Source organism: Felis catus, chromosome X (assembly GCF_018350175.1).
Source record: "Felis catus isolate Fca126 chromosome X, F.catus_Fca126_mat1.0, whole genome shotgun sequence".
Classification (NCBI taxonomy): domain Eukaryota; kingdom Metazoa; phylum Chordata; class Mammalia; order Carnivora; family Felidae; genus Felis; species Felis catus.
Window position 1 is genome coordinate 3,302,405 of NC_058386.1, and position 14,630 is coordinate 3,317,034.

General features: G+C 42.8%; 1 long non-coding RNA gene across 1 annotated transcript in view; it reads right to left on the bottom strand.

The window, feature by feature from the left end:
- The window catches only part of LOC123383418, a 72,923-nt gene extending 58,705 nt beyond the window's left edge, over positions 1 to 14,218 (bottom strand). The window contains exon 1 of the long non-coding RNA XR_006593128.1: positions 14,065 to 14,218. This is a non-coding gene — a long non-coding RNA (uncharacterized LOC123383418). The remainder of the gene's footprint in view (positions 1 to 14,064) is intronic.
- Positions 14,219 to 14,630: the final 412 nt, after the last annotated feature.

Consider the following 14,630-nt stretch of genomic DNA (forward strand, 5'->3'; position numbering starts at 1 on the left):
TAGTCTTTGCAGCTAGAAGGCTCTGGAGGAAATAAAAACCTGGACATCAGAAAGTACATAAATTCAGTGCAAAGTCTGGGATTTTGGCATGAATGGGCTTATAAGTACATAGACCTAAAGGGCAGAAGGGAGGGAACACGACGACGTTCTTTCCAACTGGTAAAAACAAAAACAATTAGTCAAGATGATTATGTATTTATAGGCATCAATGCTTGTCAATTTCAAGAACAATTAATAACTGACCTTTTTCGAAACAGTATGCCTAGCCTTCCCCTCCCCCCACCTTTATTTAAAAAATTTTTTTTTAATGTTTTTATTTTTGAAGGAGAGAGAGACAGAGCATGAGCAGAGGAGGAACAGAGAGAGGGACACATAGAATTGAAGCAGGCTCAGGCTCTGAGCTGTCAGCACAGAGCCCGATGTGGGGCTCGAACTCATGAACTGTGAGATCATGAGCTGAGCTGAAGTCGGATGCTTCACTGACTGACCCACCCAGTCACCAACCCCCAATGCCTTTTTTTTTTTTTTAAAGGAGAAGAAATCTGTCTGGTTCTGGACTAATGCTGGATGTTAAGGGGTGGCCCTATTGCAAGAATCCTGATTCAGACAGAACTTAGACCACATTAGCCCTATGTTCAGCTCCAAGGTGGCTGTGCTCGGACAGTGTAGGTGTGCTGACATTAAGAGAAAGCATTCTTCCTGTTTGCCCCTTTGATTATGGCTTGCCCTGATCAGCATAAAGAATTAGGTAACAGAAAGTAACGTATGTGATGGACCTCCAACCTACTGGATTTCACGTAAGGAGTCCTAGAAGTTTGCTTTCCTACAGAGTATTTCATCACAGCCCATTTGAATTGAGCAGCAGGAGACAGATCTATGGGGAGGAGAGGACCATGGTTTTCTGAGGACACTGTCAATGAACACAAGAACTTTCACCGTGGTTCCTGGCTTCAGAAATGAGTAACTCCAAATATATGCATAGTTTTGTTTGAACAACAAGCTATAACAAGCAGAGAGGATCCCATAGAAAATTTGGGCAGAAAGGCTATATATGCAATCAATCTGGACTGTGTTCACATCAGGTTTCTCTCAGTCACATGTTACAGCTCTTTACTCTTCAATGAAAGGCCAGACTTTTCACATTACATCACCTCAGATTGAAACTTGACAAAATAAGGTTGCCTTCTGTAATCAGTGTTTTGTCCCAGAAAGTTATATTCCTCTCTGGCAAAACCTGAACCCTGCACTCCAAGTCTTATATTTGGAAAGGGAAATATTGTAAGTTGCCTTCAAGATGAATAGACTGAAAGATTGACGTATATAGTCAACCTATGTATAATATATAGGATGATTTATAGTATATAGGTAGTATATTTAATGTATTGCCAACTCTGTACAACCTATATCAACTCTATATGAGAGAACGTTGTATATGATAAGCTGTCGTTACTTTTATTTCTTGAGGATGGTGATTCTTAAACTCGAAGCTTCATTCCTGGGGCAAGATTTGAGCAGACCCACCCCCATAAAAATCCCCTTCTCCCAATCAGATGTGTCTACTATTTTCCCTACTGGAAAATATTTCAACTGGCCCAATTCACAGTTCAACGGGTGTCCGATTTGGTTCCTAATATGCATACCACTCTTCTCAGCTCACATTTATACAAACTCTCCCTGGAAGACTGACAGTTAGGGAGTGCAGTGATTTTCATATAATGAGATCTAAATGATTATTCCCTAGTATCATACACCCAATTGACTACCAGAAATATCAGCCTCCATCAATTACTTCATTCTCTAAATCCTGCCTTTTCCAAATTTACTTCTGGATTTCACATTTGACTACAATATATATCACGTTCTACATGGCCGTTAATCATCTTTAAGTCCAGATTTTGGCAATATTCATAGGACGTATCATGGCAGCATATCTAGTCACCTTCGCTACCCAGATTTACTACAGCTGGACAAAGCCATCAGAAATAACCAAGTAAGTTTTCACTGGATTTCATATCAAACGAAAACTATTTCTATTAAGTTAAAACTATAATCGATTTAGAATAACACATTACTTCCCAAGCAGAGTTCCATGTGAGGTCGGAAATGTTTTCTCTGTTCCACAAAATAGATCTTAGGAGCCTACATTTGGGGATGTTGTCTTTAAAAGTCATCTATTGCAACGTATATTATTTCTCCATGTTTACATAAGAGCAGTATTCAATAAATGAGGAGGTTCCATGAGGTCCTGTTTTCCATATCTATAAAGCTTTCCAAAATGAAAATGGAAAATAGCATGCAAATAAATCAATTAAATTGTGCAGTTCGTTATCAGCAAATTCTAAAGAGTGCAAACAACTCATACCTCAGGGGTATAGATGTATTTGCAACCACATACAATGAACTGTCAAAACAAATTTAACAGAAGTCAGTTAGTGAATCATGTGAGAAATTCTTACTAATTGGAATAAAAATAATTGCCTTGTTTAAGCCATGCACAAAAGTTTGGGACCCTCAACACCATAAAATCTCAGTAAAAAAATTCTAGCAACTTTGGTCCTAATTTTTGTTTCCTCTGCAAATTAATGTTCATTTGAGGAAACACATACATTTATGAAATTTACATAGTATTTTGCCACTTAACACATGCATTTTTGGAGTTCTTTATTCCTGAAAAAGGACTTCTAAGAAGGGTAGTTAATATCCCCTTATTCAATATAAACTTTACATATCATGTAAATCATGTAAATCATGTAGATATTTCATGTTCTTTAAATTATCTGTAAATACAGGATTTTAATCTTTGGATAAATTTCAAATAATGTTAATTATTTTAATATTCCATCTGTGCAGGAAAATTTGCTGACAGAATAGGCTATCTTTTTACAATTTGGCGATGTGTAAACTCAAACTTAGTATTTATCTTATGTAAATAGTGTATACCTATAAATTACATGCTTATGTTGTTTCAATGTGCTAACTGCATACATTAGCCTCCTTTTAAAGCCATGTTAAAACCTATTCCATTCTACATATGGCAACATTTTTCTCAGGAGATAAAGCAGTAAGTAGAGAATAAGGCAAAGGAAACAGGATGGTCAATTTCTGCTTAAAAACGTGTTTTCCAGGGGCACCTGGGTGGCTCAGTCCGTTAAGCATCCGACCTCAGCTCAGGTCATGATATCACAGTTTGTGGGTTCAAGCCCCATGTCTGGCTCTGTGCTGACAGCTCAGAGCCGGGACCCTGCTTCAGATTCTGTGTCTCCCTTTCTCTCTTTCTCTGTCTGTCTCTCTCAAAAATAAACAAACATAGAAGCACCTGGGTGGCTCAGTTGGTTAAGCATCCGACTTTGGTTCAGGTCATGTTCTCACCATTCATGAGTTCGAGCCCTGCATCAGGTTCTGTGCTGACAGCTCAGAGCCTGGAGCCTACTTTGGATTCTGTGTCTCCCTTTCTCTCTGTCTCTCTCAAGAATAAATAAAACAGAGGCACCTGGGTGGCTCAGTTGGTTAAGCATCTGACTTTGGCTCAGGTCATGATCTCCTGGTCTGAGTTCGAGCCCTGTGTAGGGCTCTGTGCTGACAGCTCAGAGTCTGGAGCCTGCTTTAGATTCTGTGTCTCTCTCTCTCTCTCTCTGCCCCTCCCCCACTCATGCTCTGTCTCTGTCTCTCAAAAATGAATGTTAAAAATTTTTCAAAGAAATGTGTTTTCCAAAGTATTTGGACATGTTACATAATGCCCAAAACACCTTTTCAAAATCAGCTGCACAGTAATTAAGATACCTGCTAGGAAATGTATGTGTGCAACTTTGTGGTCATTCCACACGGAGACCAAACAAGTGAATTCACGGGAAGGTCATAATTTTAAATTACTGGATGTTCCTGAGGATCCTTGATGTCTCTGCTCATACCTGGCTCCTGACTCTCAAGGACGTGACCTTCCTGAGTTACCACTTTGCTGCTACTATGGTTTTCTTTGCTTTTAAGTAATTTCTTTCATTAACCTCCTGACAATAATCCAATGTTATGCTGTGGATGTCAAAGTATTTCTCAATGAAATGCAATCATGAACACCGTGACCCCATGTTAGCAGGTTGCTAAGGGATCATAGGACATGTTGGGGGGGGGGGAAGGGCAGAAACGAAATAAACATTTGCTGTTGTTTGCTAAGGCTACCTACGGGATAGGTCAGGATGCTTGTAATTGTATCTGCTGCAAATGACTCTCCATAATTTTCTTGAGTCTTCTGTTCACGAAGACTTGAAAACTTTGTATAGTTGTGATAGCATCTCATCCCATAGCCAAGGGAACTAAAAGCTACTTTAATTATAGTGAATTATCTCTTTTCCCCAATCACTGCATGGTTGCTGCCCTTTCATTCACAGTTCTGTCTAGGTCATTTGATAATACTTGGAAATGTCATAAGCTGATCAGATCTGCATTTTAGCCCATTCCAGTTCTCCTTAAACATTCTTCATCATAAAGAAAAAAAAATGGGGTGGGGAGGGCAAGAAATGGTCGTAAAGATTTTTCTCCCCACTGGGTAATTCAAATATTTTCAATAATGATTAAATGTGTCTTGTGTGTACATGTGTCTATTTTTTGAGCAGGAAATCGATCTTGTGTAAACCTGGTTATCCCAAATTGGCTGAAAATACTTATGACCCTACACAAATGGGTGAAGTTAACTATTAACTATTAAGATGCCCAAAGGTATCTTTGGCATACAGATCGGCAGATGTTGAAAGAGTTTGATCTCTAGGATCTAGGATCCTAGGATCACAGATTACAAAGGAAACAAACTGAGGAATTATCGGACACTGGACGTTAGTCAACATACGGCAAGAGAAGAGGAATACCAAACAGTCTTTCTACGAATACGTAGCTCAAGGCAACAAGAAATTAGTTCAGAACAAATTGCAACAGCAGACAGCCTAATAAATGACCCTAAAAAGGGCCCATCTGCCCAGTCAGGGTCTGGGTTTTTCCGTGAAGACGTGCTGGGGGCGAAGTCTCCCACCTCCCGGAGGTGGCCTATTGTGATGGACAAAGCCTTTCTGCCCTGGGACACCTTGCTTTCTCATACTTCTTACAGGACAATGGATTCCCCAAAAAACAATCTAATCACTTTACCCATAACTGGAGTCATTTGAAAACATGATAACCTAGGACCCCATTTCCCCAGACTCAATAGCTCTACCTTCCTAGAATGGTTCACGTATGAGAGGATTTGGACTCCTTATCTTAACCCCATTCAACATGCTTTGAAAACGCTCATCTAAGCAAACACTTCTTCAAAAATGGAACCCAGAACTGAAGGCTATCATCGGGGTATCAACTGACCAAGGAGAGGGAAAACAGGCTTACCGCTAACCGTGAGGTGTTTCTGGAAGGATGCCTTCACGCTGGACGACCTAACCCTGCACACTGGGAAAAGAGCCCACCGAAGCTTTGTGCACAACATCCCTAGGCCAATTACGAATTATGCTTTCTTTCCCCCTATAGTTATGCTAAAGATTTCCAGATTTACATGCCTATCTCAATAGGCAATTTCTATCTAGACTTTATTTTGTCCATTAACATAATGGCGAATCCCTTCCATTCTCATGCCATCTTAATGTTTCCCCTAAACATGATCCATACCTTTAAGTTATTGATAGAGGTCATATAGGTAAGGATCTTGTCAAGTTTCTCCCCAAAGAGTCATCTTTTTTTGACATGGCTCCATCACTCACATCACTGTGCGCCAATATTGAATCCTTTGCAATTTTGGGTCTCTATCCCTCTGGATGTAGTGATAACTTCACCACACTGATTTTCTGTAGGCTTTGATAACCACTACTTTCGTATTTTGGCTTTTGAGGATTTCTCCTCTTTCACAGACCTGTGAAATAGGAGTGTCCCCCCCAATTTTCATTCTCAGCAACTGGGTTTTCATACCCTTCCACCATCCTTGGATGGGTGCTTGTAGCTTTAGCTCAGTGTGAACTTAGAGGCAATATCCAACTTTCTAGAGCATGTGTCTACCTGATATCCCATAAGCCATGACAAACAGAAGCTTGGCCCAGAGAGGTCTCTGTTCCTACACGTGCAGTTTCCATCAACGACCACTGAGAGAAACAATGAGGTTACAAGTGAAGACTTTTTTGGTCCTTCATCCCCCAGCAAAATAGCTTAGGACACTAATTGGTCTCCAAAATATTTCTCCAACTCCTCTCATCTAACAAGATGTATCATCTATTTCTCAATTATCAATCCCATTAATCAATTCTTAAATCCATCCACTCTTTGGAAATGAGTTAAGAACTTTCTTCTGCACTCCTATGACTTTTGACAGCGCTATAATCACCAATTTTGAGATAAGGGTTTATTTTCGCCATCGTAGTAGAAATAGATTTTTTTTTTTTTAAAGAAAAACGGGCACCTGCTGGGATGAGCACTGGCAGTGTTGTATGGAAACCAACTTGACAGTAAATGTCATATTTAAGAAAGAAAAATAGGGATAACATGTATCTATGTACGTTAACATAAAAACTTCTTTATATTGAAAAGAAAGAAAGAAAAATGGGATTCTAGATCAGGAGAAAAACCTACCACACGCCCTTGAAAGAAAGAAGAAGTTGAGGGGTACCTGGGTGGCTCAGTCAGTTAAATGTCTGACTCTTGATTGACGCTCAGGTCATGATCTCAAGGTTCAGGAGACTGATCCCCACGTCAGGACTGAGCGTGCTTGGGATTGTCTCTGCCCCTCCCCCACACGCATGCCTGCTCTCAAGATAAAATAATCTGAGGATAAATTTTAATCCTCAGGATTAAATGCCCAAACATTGCCCTTGGTTTCTGACATTGGTGATTCATTCTGCTCTTGCTCATGTACACTGAGTGATGTGTTGGTCAACCAGTTTAGCCACCGGGTCTGTGGTATTTAGTTACAGGAGCTTGAGGATGAAGACGGAAATCGGTACCAACACGTGCAGTGTCAGTCTAATGAATACCTAAAACCTCGGAAGCAGCTTTGGAATGGAGTTATGGACGGAGGCTAGGAGAGCCCAGAGGTACATGCTAGAAAGAGCCCACATCGCCATGAATGGACCTGTAAAGGGGATTCTTAAGAGGACTCAAGGAAGAGTGAGGAGAAGAGCCACCTTCTTACTGAATTGCTAAGGGGCTGTAAGCAGAGAAAGGTAGGACCCTGGACAGCAGAGCCCTTCTGATGACGTCTCCCACAGAAACAAGGACCTGTTTTTGGACAGTGGATGACACGTGATCCTTGTTTACAAAGTGGCCGTGAATTTGGCCGGACCGAGTTCATGCCCTAGCACGTTGGCAAAGGTAGACCTTGTGAGTGACGACATTGGATGGTCCACACTTCGTTCGGAAAGAGCTTCAGCTCAAAGAGCAGCCCGGGTCCATGTGAGCAGTTAGCAGACGATGGGGAAACAGAAGTCATTTCAAGAGAAGACAGCTCAAAGAGAAAACAGAACTCGGGCATCTGGAAAGGTCTCAGCTGGTCCATATCCAAGGCAATGGATGGATCAACGTGTTGGGGAAAGAAGGAGGGTGTGGACACAGAACTGACCGATGAGGCATTCGACAACTGTCTAAACAGAAGCCAAGATGGTTGTGCAAGACAGAAGCAGCCTGACCGTGAAGGCAACTGGGATTTGCTCCATTGGGTCTGAGACTTGGTTCAGGACTTCTTACCCTTTTTCGTTCTTTCCTCGTGCTCCTGTTTGGGACGGGAAGCTCTGTCCTACATCTGCCCCACCACGTCCTTTTGCAAACACACACGGTTTACTCTCCCAGGTTAACAGCTGGGGACGATAGGCCTCAGGATGAACAGGACCTTCAGTCTCACCCAGACCTGACTCACATGTTCAAGATACAGAAGGCGAAAGTAAATTCTCAGACTTAGAAGAGGAAACACCTTAAGAAGAATCCTTTCTCTTCACGGAGATTTCTTTTTATATCAATGTTAATATTCGGCCCTGGCAGAATCCACAACCACCTGTCGTGTATAACACGTCAAGTGAGCCCTAATGCGAGTGCTTTTAATATGAATAGACTTCCGGGATCTCGTTCTAAGCTAAATCTGTAAATGAAAATTCACAGCTGGTAGACGTGCTGATACCATCATGAATTAGAGTTACTGAGTCCCGCAGTCATTATAATGAAATCCCAGTAATCAATGTTGACTGACTGTCACTGTCCATATGGTAAGGTACCGATTTCCTAGATGCGTGAGACCATCGCTAAAATGCAAAGAATATTAAAAACCTCTGGCATGGAAACCTTTCTACTCCCCTTAATTACATGTTAATAGTTCACAACGCAATTTCTTGTATTAAAATATCCCACGACGTTGTTCCGTATTTAGGGGAAACCATGAGTTAGACTGTTGGAGGCTTCCTTCCCCTAAAGACTTAAATTCAAAGCCAATGTCTGTATTATCGTGTGAAAATGCACTTAACATGTTTGGTCAAAGACCTATTGCATCACAGAACCACTGTTTACTTCACAGACAGGGAAAAAAAAAATCAAAGTTCATTAAGTACAAGTGGGAATCTCAGCACCGACAGTCAAGCCTGCGCTGTGTCTCCTGGTCTCCAAGAGGAGAGCTTCCCACTTTTCTTCTGACCTTGAAACCCTCAGCACCTGCCTGACTCCTTCTCAGGTGATGAAATCAACCTACAGAAAACCAACTACACAAACTACACAAAACCAACAACTACCTTTCCCAGAAAGTTTAGTGTTAGGCGCCAAGTATTAGTTTTCCATTGTTATTATCACCAATTAGCAAAGACTGCATAGCTTAGAAGAACAGGGTCACCTTACTGTGCTGGAGATTCATGGTCCACGCACAAAAACACAAGCACAAATTGTCAGCAGTTTTCCTTTCTTTCTGGAGGATCCAGGGAGAGCCCGTTTCCTGCCAGAATCCAGCTTCGGGAGGACGCCACGCAGGGGGCGGCGCCACGCAGGGGGCGGCGCCACGCAGGGGGCGGCGCCACGCAGGGGGCGGCGCCACGCAGGGGGCGGCGCCACGCAGGGGGCGGCGCCTTTCACCCATGTAGACTGTATTGAAAACTATATTAGACACACCTTTTCAGTACAAATACAGGTGCTACTGTATGAAACCAACAACTTTAAAATCAGAGTGATGTTTCCCAACTTTAATTGTATGATCAGGAGAGAGATTTGGGAATTAAATCTTGTCCAGAAAATGCTGGGAAATAAGTAGCTTCTGTGTAAATAAGCCAGCAATCAAACATGGTGTCGCAAAGCCAATTTCAAGGTTTTGGAATGAAGGAGAATGAAAATGGTAACGGTAAACAGGTGTGACTATGCACAGCATGCAGTCGTTAGGGTCCATATTCCAACATATTGGGGAACCTTTTAATGTACAAATTCTTTCAGGTACAGGAGGTACCAATACTCACGCACGGATATAATGTTAGTATTCTGGATTTAGTAGAGAACCAGACTTCATTAAGATAGTTCCAGTAAAAAAAAAGAAAAAGGCAAACTAACAAAACAAAACAAAAAACCATTGGTCTATTCAACGACAAGACATTCCTACCTTTTGCCCAAGCCTAACAAAGGCTTATTTCCCAGTTATTCTAGGAGGTTCACATTGCCCGGATAAGAGGAAACAATCCTGTTCTAAAGGAACTCTGCACACCAGTTTCCCTCATGACCACCAATCTAAAGATCTTTAATAAAGCATTAGAAGATCTAAGTCCAACCTCATATAAATGTTAATACATCAGGATTAAAGGAGATTGATTCCAGGTATGCCAGGGTAGGCTGGCTTTAAGCACACACGTGCTCAGCCCGCTCAGGACCCCCTCACTCCAACCTCCACATACCACCAGTGACCCACCCAGCCAAAAAAAAAACCACAAAAAAACAAAAAAACAAATTCCAACCACCACCACCAAAACCAACAAATAGACCCAAGAAATTATTATCTATAGGTATCAGACAAGGGATTTAAAAAACTGCCACATCCAATCTTGATGAAAATTCTCAGCAAACTAGAAACACAAGAGGCCTGACTCAGCGTTTATGAAGAGCCTCTAAGAAAAATCTACAGCTATGTAGAATAATGGCAAGTGACTGTTTTCCCCCAGTATTAGAAAAACAGGGCCAAGGTAGCTTTTCTTGCCTCTTCAGAGTTAAACTAGAATCCCAAATCAGGTTCATGCTGACAGCCCAGTGCCTGGAGCCTGCTTCAGATTCTGCGTCTCCCTCTCTCTCTGACCTTCCCCCATTCATGCTCAGTCTCAAAAATAAATGAACGTTAAAAAAAATTAAAAAAATAAAAAAGGAAATATTGTAGGATTTCATTTATGGGGCATTCTGGGAAAAGACAAAACTCTGGAAGAAAAAACACTAGTGAGTGCCCATGTCTGGGGCTGGAGGACTGGGTAATAGAAATATTTTGACTGTAGCACAAATACTAATATTAGGTTTCTTGAAGCTCTTCCTAAAGTCAGTAAGGTTTTACTGTACATATATTCTATTTTTTTTTAATGTTTATTTTTGAGACAGAGAGACAAAGCATGAATGGGGGAGGGTCAGGGAGAGGGAGACACAGAATCTGAAACAGGCTCCAGGCTCTGAGCTGTCAGCACAGAGCCCGACGAAGGGCTCGAACTCACAGACCGCGAGATCATAACCTGAGCCAAAGCCGGCCGCTTAATCCACTGAGCCACTCAGGCGCCCCTATTTTTTTTTAAGAGAAAGAATAAAAGCAAGGAAGGGACAGAGGGAAAGAAAAACTTAAGGTCTACTCTATACATAGTCCAACACAGGGCTCAATCCCAGGACCTTGGGATCACGATCTGAGCCGAAATCAGGAGTTAGACAGTCAACCACTGAGCCACCCAGTCACCTCAATAAGTCTGCCTTCAAATCAAAAGGGCAAGAGAGCTATGTTTGCAATCATGCAGTCAAGATCTTTCTTACAGATGGGACAAAAATGGAGCTCTATGGTTTGTTATTTTGGAGTACCCTATTCATAGAGGCAAAAGAAGCTCTTTTTAAATTTTTAACATTATTGACAGAGAGAGAGCATGAGCATGGAAGAAGCAGATAGAGAGGGAGACACAGAATCTGAAGCAGGCTCCAGGCTCCGAGCTGTCAGCACAGAGCCCGACGCAGGGCTGGAACTCACGAGCTGTGAGATCATGACCTGAGCCAAAGTCGGACACTTAACTGACTGAGCCAACCAACCGAGCCATCCAAGTGTCCCTGAGGCAGAAGCTCTTTAATTTGATGTAATTTTTAAATTCAAAATGAAAATCTTATACTTGTAGGGTACTTAGGTGGCTCAGTTGGTTGAGCTCAACTCTAGGGTTCAGCTCAGGTCCTGATCTCACAGTCGGTGGGTTCCAGCCCCTTATTAGTCTCTGTGTGGACAGCATGGAGCCTGCTTGGAATTCTCCCTCTGCCCTATCCCCTCTGCTCATGGTCTTGTTCAAAACCAACACCAACAGAAACGGTATTATACTTGTATCGTCCTTTACATTGGATTCTGAAACAGTTCTGTGAGGTAGGTAGCATTTATCATTTTAGGATAGCATAGGACAATGAAATCTGTCACCCCAAACGTGTCTCGTTGGCATACGCATTATTTTAGGCTGATTGCTTTTAAGAAGCAGAAGGCTCACAAATTCCCCTTGACCTTCCCCTAAGGGCCTGAAAGAATTTATATGTAAGACGTACTGCAGGAAAGGAGCAATCACCGTAGAGACCCACGTAGAATAGGAACCAGGTCTGAGAGACGAAGAACCCCAGCAAAGTCAGTTTCTGAAAATTCCTGTGTCCCATCCCTTCTAGATGGCCCAGCCAATGTTGACCAAACATTTGCCCCCTTTTGTCTTCCTCCACTTTGAGGTCCCAGACCATAACCACTTCTCAGCTCAGCATGGCCTTAAAGTTTCAGTTGCCCAACCGCCTGGGTGTCTCCTATTCTTACACACATACACGATCATGTTTGATTTTCCCCTGTTCACCATCTTGTGTCGATTCTTAGACCAAAGAAACCTCGCGGTATAGAAGAAATTTTTCCCTAACACTGGGGAAACACTGAAATCCAAAGGAAGCAATTAAACCCTGAGGAGACAAGAAGTTAAAGCTACAATCCATCTCCGGGTTTTCTTAGCGTATGTGCAGTGTTCTTTCCAACACCCCACAGTTCATTAAGGCTTTGAATCTCTGAAAAGGAAGCGTATCACACGTTCCTAGAACACAGCTGCATTTGCAGGCGGGCACCCACAGGTGATCGTGGCCGGTGATTGCCTGCCACGATTTTCTTGGAGGCAGCTAATGACAGTCAATACAAATTAGAGCAATTTCCTCAGGATGAGAAATTAACCTGCTAGAGTCTTGCCAAGAAGGAGGGGCTCGGGGGTGGGTATATGTTGTGAAGAACCCAAATCTTCAGGACATTAAAAATAGGTTGCAGTAATTGGAGAGCGAGAGCTGCGTCGGCTCCCTTTCCTGGTTACCCTGGCATAGGCTGGAGCTGTTTATTCAACTCATTACCCTAAATGCACTGAACTGCAATTATTTAGATATACAAGTTGTAGAAGCTGAATCACATGTGCACGGGTTGCTGTTTTCATGTTAAAAAGGCAAGCATCAAGCTATGTTTATTCAATTCGATACAGTCCCCCTAAAGAGCTCTTGGGGAAAACAGCTTAGTGGGAACCCAATGAACAGAACTAGGACCCAAGGAGGTAGTGAGAGCAAGAAAACGCTGTCTAAATCAAGGATAGAGAAGTACAAAATAGGTACAGAACGTTGAAGCAGTAAGAATAGAGCCAAAAACCACCACCTCTTAAATATCGTAATGAGCTCTTTATGCAAGTTTCTCCATTGTGCTTGGATTTCTTGATGGACGATCCTTATTTTTTTTCAATCCCAAGCCTGCTGCACAGATGCTCAGAGAAATTGGAAGAGATCAGGAATGAATAGAGGAAAAGACAGAGCACGGAAGAAAGAAGAAAATGTAGTAGGATGGACATTAACTAGGCATCAGAGGGTTAGTGAAGGTGTCAGAGAGGGAGCTTTTAAGTTGTGGCTTGAAATTCCAGCTGATTTGCTGTTGGAGCAGGGAGGGTTGCAGAATGCGACAGCAAGTCAATCTCCATCTCATGTGGAAAGAATACCATTTGGCTTGATTTATGATGGAAAGAAACAAACCCTGAGCCAGTGCAGCAAGGCAGGGGTCCCAAACCCCGGCCCTAGCACCTTGCACAACCAGGCACGGATGAATACAAGTACGCTCCAGGACAACCCCTACAGCATTCAGACTGAGAGCCGTTTGGGGGTGGGCACATTTCAGGAAGAAAAATCAGGAGCCCACTGCCCATGGCCCATTTTGGCATCCCTGTCGTACCCATTTTCATTTGTGGAGAGGTCAAATAATATAAGTAGTCTACTCAACCTCTCTTCCCAGTGGTGGGAATCTTTCAGTGAAAGGCAGCATCTGGTCAATGCCAATACCTGCCTCTGGCACATGCTTTCTGAAGCTCCCGGATCGCAAGATTCAAATGCCTGGAAATTGGGTTGATGGTAACTGCCAGTGTCCTAGTCTCCTAGGAGAATCTGAAAGAGGAGCTTGTACCACACCGGTTGATAACGGACTCCCAGGTGGAAAGGTGATGGGGGAAGGGTAGGGCAGGAAGACAGGGAAACAAAGATGTAGTCACCCCTGCAGACGATCTTTACTTGGAGCCCTAGGAGACCTGACTCTTTCACAGCTCCTGTTCCCAACATGGACGGGTCCCCCAGACTCAACAAGCGATTGTTGGACACTACTAGGGTGTTCCACATTTCAATTCTGACACTATCTTCCCAGAGATAGTGTCCACGTCACAGGTCAAGAGCTCAGTCCCGCAAGACTGCACGCATCCCTCACTTCAGACACCAGTCCTATACCCCAGACTGTTCCCCGTGCTTCTGACCAGATGACTATAGATCGGAGGTTCCGACAACCTCTCTCCTAGGCTTAGTTAATTTGCTAGAGCAGCTCACAGAACTTATAGAAACACTTACCAAGGTTCACCAGCGTATTACAGGAGAGGATACAGGATATGAATCAAGAGGCATCTGTAGAGATTCATAGAACAAGGTCCAGAACAAATGAGCGTCCGTCCTCGTGGGGCTCGGGATCTGGGTCAACGGAGGCATATGAAAGCACTCTGACTCCCAAGCGGCCAAAAGCGCTTGTCTTGGGTTTTTATACAGGCTTCATTGCAAACTCATGATTGAGTCACTGGCCATTGGCTGACTCAATATCTAGCCAAGGTGAGGGGGTGGGACTGAATGTTCTAACCCTCTAATCACCTGGGTGATCCTCGTGGCAACCAGCCCCTGCCCTTGGAGGGGAGTGGTGTCTAAAAGTCACCTTCCTTAATAACAAGACACCCATCTCACCCTGAGGGCTCTGAAGTGTTTTCAGGAACCATGGAGGAAAACCAAATATATCTAAGCAATATGTTTTGGTCTTGTAATAAACAGATAAGTATTTGTTTTAAATCGTTATATCACTGTGCAGTTCAGTACTTCTCAGACCAAACGAGCTTCAGAATCACCTGGAAGTCTTGTTAAAACGTGGCGAC